Source organism: Mus pahari, chromosome 5, assembly GCF_900095145.1.
Source record: "Mus pahari chromosome 5, PAHARI_EIJ_v1.1, whole genome shotgun sequence".
Lineage (NCBI taxonomy): Eukaryota > Metazoa > Chordata > Mammalia > Rodentia > Muridae > Mus > Mus pahari.
Window position 1 is genome coordinate 80,066,239 of NC_034594.1, and position 9,201 is coordinate 80,075,439.

Below are 9,201 nucleotides of genomic sequence, written 5' to 3' on the forward strand. Positions count from 1 at the left end.
AATACCGAATGGCTGAGAACACTTGAAAAAAATTTCAACATCCTTAGTCATCAGGGAAATGCAAATCAAAACAACCCTGACATTCGATCTTACTCCAGACAAAATGGCTAAGATTAAAAATTTAGGTGACAACAGATGCTGGAGAGATTGTGGAGAAAGAGGAACACTCCTCCCTTGCTGGTGGGATTGCAAGCTTGTATAACCACTCTGGAAATCAGACTTGCGGTTCCTCAGAAAATTGGACATAGTACTACTGGAGGATCCAGCAATACTTCTTCTGGGCATATACCAGAATATCTTCCAACTGGTAATAAGGACACATGCTCCACTATGTTCATAGCAGCCTTATTCATAATAGCCAGAAGCTGGATAGAAAACAGATGTCCCTCAATAGAGGAATGGAGACAGAAAATGTGGTACATTTACACAATGGAGTACTACTCAGCTATTAAAAACAATGAATTTATGAAATTCTTGGGCAAATGGATGTATCTAGAGGACATCATCCATAGTGAGGTAACCCAATCACAAAAGAAGTCACTAGATATGCACTCACTGATAATCGGATATTAGCCCCGAAACTTAGAATACCCAAGATACAGTTTGAAAAACACAAGAAAACCAAGAAGGAAGACCATCGTGTGGATACTTCATTCCTCCTTTGAATAAGGAACAAAATACCCATGAAAGGATATGGGTAAAGAGACAAAATTTAGAGCTAAGATAAAAGGATGGACTATCCAGAGACTACCCCATCCGGGGATCCATCCCATCATCAGCCAGCAAACCCAGATACTATTGCACATGCCAGCAAGATTCTACTGAAGGACCCTGATATAGTGGCCTCTTGTGAGGCTATGTCAGTGCCTGGCAAACACAGAAGTGGATGCTCACAGTCAGCTATTGGTTGGAACATGTGGCCCCCAATGGTGGAGCTAGAGAAAGTGCCCAAGGAACTGAAGGGGGCTGCAAACCTGTAGGTTGAACAACAATATGAACTAACCAGTACCCCCTGAGCTCATGTATCTAGCTGCATATAATTGGCCATCATTGGGAAGAGAGGCCCCTTGGTCTTGCAAACTTTATACGACTCAGCACAGAGGATATGCCATGGCCAAGAATTGGTAGTGGGTGGGTAGGGGAGCAGGGGCGGGGAGAGGGTATAGGGAACTTTTGGGATAGCATTTGAAATGTAAGTAAAGAAAATATCTAATTAAAAAAGAGAGAGAAATAAATTACAACATTTATATCCCTGGATGGTAGAGTTGTCAAGGAAACAAAAGCAAAAACAAAACCAAAACTATACACCAGATGGTTATGGAATTTCTATCCTAGTAATATGTCCACTACATTTATAATATAGTAGCCAACCACTGTGAACTTTAATTTTGAGAAGTCCATTTATATCAACTGTTGATAAAAAACAAAATCATTAAAAAAAAAAAAAAAGCTTCTTCTCTCATCTTTTTGGAGAACCAAGATCTAGTTCAGTTTACCTTATATCACTAAGGTATATAAAATATTTACAGTCTTGTAGATTAAATAGACTCATAATTCTCCTCAAGTAGTAGTGGCCATTATGAGTGGGTCCTAAATTGTATTACTTCTGAGTCATGTTTGGGTAGGCTGCCAGGATTTTGAGTCTCCAGAAATGGTGACAATCCAGAAAATTAATATTAGGCATCTCATTTTAAACCTTGATTTTGCCTGTGTTCATTTTTGCAACAATTTGGATCTTTGTAAATCTACCATTTTGAATGACTGAGTGAATGAATAAATGAATGAATGAATGAATGAATGAATTTGAGACAGAACTATCCTTAATTTTAAAATTAAAGGATGTTATTTTCTCCAGCTTCTGAAAAGCTTGAATGACACAAATAAGATCATATATATAATTCGCAGTTTGATTGTAAAATGTGTTCTATAAGCTCATGTGTGTGAAATCTTGGTTTCCAGATAATGGCACATTTTGGAGGGTTTGTGGGACTGGTAGAAGATAGAATCTTGGTATAGAGAATGCATAACTACCATAGGTTTGGAGTATAGGCTTAGTTTTTTTCAAACCTACTTTTAATAAGTATTCTCAAATGCTTTGAACTCCCTTCTAGCCCATCGTCCAAAGGTAGGGGAAAAAAAGATCACAAATAGGACAAGTAGATGTAGACCTGCTTAGAAATATTTATTTGAGATGATTCTGATCTCGCTTTGTTAAGATACCAGCAGACCAGTTCAATCATGTCAGGATATCGAACACTAATCAGCAGTGTCAGGATATCAAACACAATCCAGCAGACATAGCCAGGACCCCACCAAATCAGTAACATTCATTGGGAATGACCAGAACCAGCTGAGGTACAAGGAAAATTTTCTTTGGCGCTTCTTTCAATGAAGTGAAGATCAACAAAGATGCTTTGCAAAGAAGCCTTTCAAAGAAGGATATGCAGGTGCCCAGTCATTATCCTCTCTCCAAATATCACAGTTTCCCTCATGGGACTTGCCTCAGCAAAACACTATGTGAATATTCCATATTATTCTCTATCTTATGAGACTACCAGAAACTTCCCCTTCATTTGAGTGCTGTTTATTATCTTAATTATTAATTATTATTATTATTATTGTTGTTGTTGTTGTTGTTGTCTTACAAAAATCCCAATGGCAGTTTCTTCTTGCTCTCCCTCCTGTCCTCTTTGTCCTCTCCCCTTCCTTCCCCATCCCCAAGATCCAATCCCTTTCTGGTTCACTTCAGAAAAGGGCAGACCTCCCATGGATAGCAACCAAATATGGCACAAGAAGTTGCAATAAGACTAGGCACATAACCTCATATAAAGTCTGGACAAGGCAATCCAATATGATGAAATAGGACACAAAAGAAGGAAAAAGTGTCAAAGATACACCCGTTCCTACTGTTATATTTCCTATAAAAACACCATTCTAAATAACCATAACATATATGCCAAGTACCTAAGTGAGATACATACAGGCTCTCTGATTGTTCATTCAGTCCCCCTGAGTCCATGTGATCCCTGGTTAGTTCTTTCTGCATCCTTTGTTCTTGAGGTGCTCTTGTTACCTTTGGTTCCCACAACCATTTCTATTCCTCTTCTAGAGGATTCCCTGAGCTCCACCTAATGTTTGCCTATGAGTCTCTGCATCTCCTCCTTTCAGTTGCTGGATAAAGTCTCACTGATGATGATTACAACTATAGCAGAGTATCATTAGAAGCCAAGTCACTGACATTTTTCCAGTCAGTTGTGTTTAGCCCTGTGTTAGATCTCTTAAGCTACCCAGCTTCAGTTTCCTGATCCCCCTCCCAAGACTAGCCAGTGTCAGGCATAGGATGCTTCTCCTGGCACAGGTCTTTAGTTAGACAAGTCATTAGTTGACAACTCCCATAGGTTTTGTACCATTTTATTACAAAATATAATGTAGGGAGTACAAATTGGAGACTGACAGTTTTATGGCTTTATTGATGTTCCATCACTCTATTGGAAGCTCTTCCCAGTTACAAAAGATTATTGGTTCAGTCTGTGTATCAATGATTGCTATCATTTTTTACTAGTGTCACCTCATAGATTGAAGTATGTTTCCAGTGCAGTAGACCACTACCTAATCCCACAAATGTTCCCTAATTCCAGTCCTCTGCTAGTACTCTCTTACTCTATGCCCTACTTGATCCCTCCTATTCCCATTTTAGTCTGTTCCCTATCCACCTGTTTAATCTCACTTACCAGAGAGAACCTTTTATTCCCCCTTAAGCCTTTCTTGTTACTTAGCCTCTCTCAGTCTGTGGATTATAGCACAGTTATTCTTTAGCTTGCAGTTAATATACATACGATGTTTGCCTTTCTGGATTTGGTTTACCTCATTAAGCATGTCATTTAATATTTCTATCAAATTGTCTAAAAATTTTTGTGTCATTTTTTAACAACTGAACAAATCTCCTTTGTGTAAATGTACTTCATTTCCTATATTCATTCTTTAGTTGAGGGCATCTAGGTTATTTATCATTTCAAACTGTCATGAATAAAGCTGCTATGAACTTGATTGAGCAAGTGTACTTTTTGTAAGGTAGGTATATTCATAGGAGCAGTATAGTTAGATCTTTGCGTAAATCAATTTTGAATGTTCTGAGATACCTCCTTATTGATTTTCAAAGTGGGTATAAAAGTTTTCACTACTACCAGCAATAGAGGAATGCTCAAATTTCTCCACCTCCTTGCCAGCATGAGCTGTCACTTGTGTTTCTGTTATTAACTATTCTGACACATAAAAGATGGAATTTCAAAACAGTTTGAACTTGTATTTCCCTGAAGATTAAGAATGATGTATAAATCCAGAACCCAGCTATGCTAATACAACAAGCTCTGCATATTCCAAAATAGCTGTGTCACGAGAAACTGACCTTAAAACCAATGTTTTGAAGATAATAAGAGTTAGTTAAGGAGGAATTGAATAAACCCCTGGAAGAAAACCAAGAAAACACAAACACAGTATCTGAAGAAGTGAATAAATCTCTCAAAGACAGCCAGGTAAATACAAAAAGAAAAAAGAAAAAAAGAAAAAATGGTAAAGAAAATGCATGAAAATAATCAAGATATGAAAATAAAAATAAAAGCAATAAAAAGATAAATAACATAAACTGAAAGAATTACAGAAATGGAACATCTTGGTAACAGAATAAGGCCTACAAATGTAAGCATCACCAACTGAATAGAGAGATGAAAGAGGAAAATCTCAGGATTTGACAATCAGCAGAAAAATAGATACATCAATCAAAGAAACTATTAAAACTTTCTGATGTAGAACATTCAGAAAATCTGGGACACTATGTAAAGACCAAAATAATAATAATAATAATAATAATAATAATAATAATAATAATAATAATAATAAATAGGAATAGAAAATAGAGAATTCCATCTCAATTTTCCAGAAAGTATTTTTAACAAAATTACAGAAAAAGATCCATATAAAAACAGACATATGAGATTAATATTTGACTTCTCAGTTAAGATCCTAAAAGCCTGAAAGACTGGACAGATAGCATGCAAAGTGCAAGAAACCAAAGATACCAGTTTTTATTACTATATCCAGAAAATCACCATTAATAGTGAAAGAAGATATCCATTAGAAAGTCAAATTTTAACAATTATCTACCCAGAAATACATCCCTACAGAATGTACTTGAGGAAAACTCCAACCTAAGGAGGTTATTTATGTCCATGGCTACACAGGAAATAAAACATCTCACATCAGCAAAATCAAAAGAAAGAAAGAAGGGAAACACACACACTCCCTCACTGATACCAATGACATCAAAGTCACAGAGATTAACAAGCTTTGGATGATGATATATCTCAACATCAATGGATTCAACTACCCAATAAAAAGACACAGACTAATAGAATGGATGCTAAAACAGGATTCATACTTCTGGTTCATTCAATAAACTTATAGGTCAATATCAAAGATGGGCATTACCATGGAGTAATGGGCAGGAAAACGATATTTAAGCAAGTGTACCCAAGAAATAAGCTTGTATAGCAATTCTAACATCTAACAAAATAGACTATAAACCAAAACTAATCAGAAGACATGGGGAAGGACACTTCATACACATTAAAGGAAAAATCCACCAAGATATTGTACCCCCATTTGTAAAAGGAACATTATTAAAGTTTAAACCACATATTGAACCTCACACATAAATCAGAGGTTTATATACTTTACTTTTACCAATGTGTGGGCCATTTAGGAAAAAAAAAAAAAAAAACCCTAATCTCAGAAAAGGACATCATAGAGATCTACAGAACCTTTCACCCCCACACAAAAGAATATACCTTTCTTTCATCATCTTATGGACCAGTCTCCAAAATAGACCTCATACTTGGTCATGAAACAGTTCTCAACAGAGACAAGAAAACTGAAATAAACTCCTGTATCCTCTCAGACCAGAACAGATTAAAGCTGGATTTCAATAACAGAAACAACAGAACACCTACAAATTCATGTAAATGGAACCATTCTCTACTGAGTAACTACTGGGATTTGAGTGAAAATGGCCTAGGCAAACTTCCTATACTTTCCTTGCTCCCTAAGTGTAATGCTAATTTAATAACCTTAGTCTTGTGCCTTTCCTAACATGCTGGAGTATACCTCCCTGGAATTAAAATGAAAATAAAACCTTTATCCTTTCAACTACTTTTTTTCTGGGCATTTTGTCACAGAAAGAGAAGGAAACTAATAAAAATATGTATACTTCACATATATGTAGAACAAAATCAGTGAGCTCATATTCATTGAAAGTACAAAGAAGATTTGAAAAGTCCTTGGCTATTTTATGCCTTTAGAATTAATTTCCCTGAGTACTACTTTTTCAATTCTGTTCTTTTTTTTTTTTTAATTTATCTGCTGACTATAGTGCTTTCTTTGCACTGTGGTTTTATGGTTCTATGCTACTAAAATATTGATAAATACCACATTCCCATCCTACCCAGTAAATAATCAAAAACTTGTCGCCGAAACAATTATGTAGTTTTAGTCTTTACACTTCATTTTGCATTTATCTTGCAAATTTAGTTGCGTAGTGGCCAATAACAGGTACTATAAGGGGAATGATTGTGTAGTTATTTCTTATTTCACACTAGCCATTTATGTTTTTACATGTTTTTGTGTAATAAATTAATCCAAATTCAGTGACTTTAAAAAGTTTTATGTTTCTCACAAATATACACTTATCATCAGGGGTGGCCCAAATCTTAGAAACTAGTATCTTTTCCAAACTACTTCACTTACACTTATGTATACCTTTGGAAAGCTTTGAGTGTAGTATAATAAAGCAACACAGCACATAACACTATAGAAACTGAAATGAGCTACTTAAAAATATTCTGAACTAACAGCATGGAAGTGATAGAACTCCTGTGCAGAGGCCAAATAACTTGGTTCTAAGTTATATATGCCTAGCTGAAGTCACTAAATACTTAATGTAACCTGTGCAGCCTTGGTTTAACACATGATTTTATAAAATCTTCTATACATTCAAAATAATAATGATTTTAAAGGAAATAATAAGTAATTAGTTTCAAAGATTTAATAAAAGAAACATAATAAATAAAATAAAGGTAAATATGATGTTAGAACAACTGCCACAGTGTTAAAACCTACAAACAAGAAAGATTCTACCTACAGGAAATTTGACAGCAGATCTTACTAGTGTTTAATGTTAAGTAGCCACAAATTAGAATCACAGAAGTAGAAACCCTACCATGATAGTCTCTGTTGATTAGCTACTCTTTGAAGGAAGTTCTAACTCTGATATGGACAAAGTTTACTGGTAGCAGCCCACATAGAAAGGATACAACAGAAAGAACACTCCATGCTCCTGTGCCTTTGGCCTCTCCTCTTGTGGCTGACTTGTTTAACTTATTATTGCTGCTGCTGATATCTTCACTTCTTCACAGAAGCAGCACTTCCAGGCTTCCATCAGTAGCTAAAGACTGTTGGCCTTTCAATGAACTTCCATGTTTTCTGTGCCACAATGGTACTGCTAAGGTACTCAGTGATGTCGAGTGAGCTCTCAGCCTCTCACATGAGATTGTTGACATGTTAAAGAAGGCCTTAAAGAAGGAGAGCTATAGTCCTAAGGCACCTAGATGAGCACATAAAAAGGAAGATAGGGCTATCATTTGAAGTGATGAGATTCATTTAGGAAATATCTTTATGCTGTAAATGTATTCTTTCACCAAGATAGAGAGTAAGAGTAGGCCATTATGAAAAGATAGAAACCTGTGATTCTCAGAGAAAAGGACACTTTACACCTACTTCATCATCCTTGTATATAAGTTTTTGTAGTAGGCCACAATAAAGAAGGAGTAATGGAAAAGTCAGAGGTGCAAGTGTTGGGGACACAATGGGTACAAATAGAGAAAATTTCCACAGGTAAAGGCTGTGGGACTATGATAGCTACAGACAGAAGATATCTCCACAGGAGCAGCTGCTAGGGATGACAATGATTCTACAGAGAGGATGCCTCAAAAGGTGCAAGCATTGGACAGGACAAGAGCTACTGACAGAGTATAACTTTACACATGCGTGTTGTGAGGAGGACCATATCTACCAAGAGGATGTTTCCACAGGTGAAGATGTAGGGGAAAACATTAGCTAGAGATAGAAAATACCTCCACAGATAAAGATGCTGGGGGGAGGGGCAGGCAATGGCTATAAACAGAGGAAGCCTCTACAGCTACAGGCAATAGCTACACAGAGAGGATATATCAAAAGGTTTAAATATTAGGGACTTACATACAGGTGGAGAGTGCTTCCACAGGTTAAGGTGTTTGGGACACAATAGCTACAAATAAAGATTACCTCCAGAGGTATAATACAGAGGAATACATTTGGTCATAAAAATATGCCTCCACATGCGAAATCAGATGAGTACAATAGCTTTAACTACTGGACATTTTTTTCCTTTTGGAATAAAAACTTCACACAACTTGCAAAAGAAAGTAAACTTTTTTTTTTTTCAAGAAAAAAATGAAGCAATCAAAACTGTAGGGGAGGTGGAATGAGTAGAAAATAAAACCACAACCATACTGTATCAACAAGGAAAAAAACGTCCCTTGGGCATGATGCAATGAGATAGTAGATAGATAGATGATGATGATGCTGATGATGCTGATGCTGATAAAGATAGATAGATAGACAGGTGATTCGTAGATACATAAACATAACAAGTTCATATTAGCATAGAAGAAAAGAATGTTTATTCCTTCTATTTTATGATAATCTTCAAAATTAAATATAAGTTGTTGTATGTTACCCTGGTCTTTGTAGTATTTGGGCTCACTTATCAATCATATACTCATTTGCCTAAATTAGAAAAAAAGTAACATTTGTTTATTCACTTTGGACTCTCAATACATGACACTAAAGGTCATTGTTAGTTCCACTGAAGTCAAATTGTGACACTTATAAGTACATATGCTGGTATGTGTGACAATGGTGCCTATAGTAACATATGTTTGAGTATTTTATGTTAATTCTTTGTGGTGGATTAAGAGGTATACTCTTGTTAAGGGAATTATGTTACTTGGGAATTAGTGATTTTAAGAATTTAGGGATTCCCACTTAGAGTGCTTCTCTCTCTTTCTCTCTCTCTCTCTCTCTCTCTCTCTCTCTCTCTCTCTCTCTCTC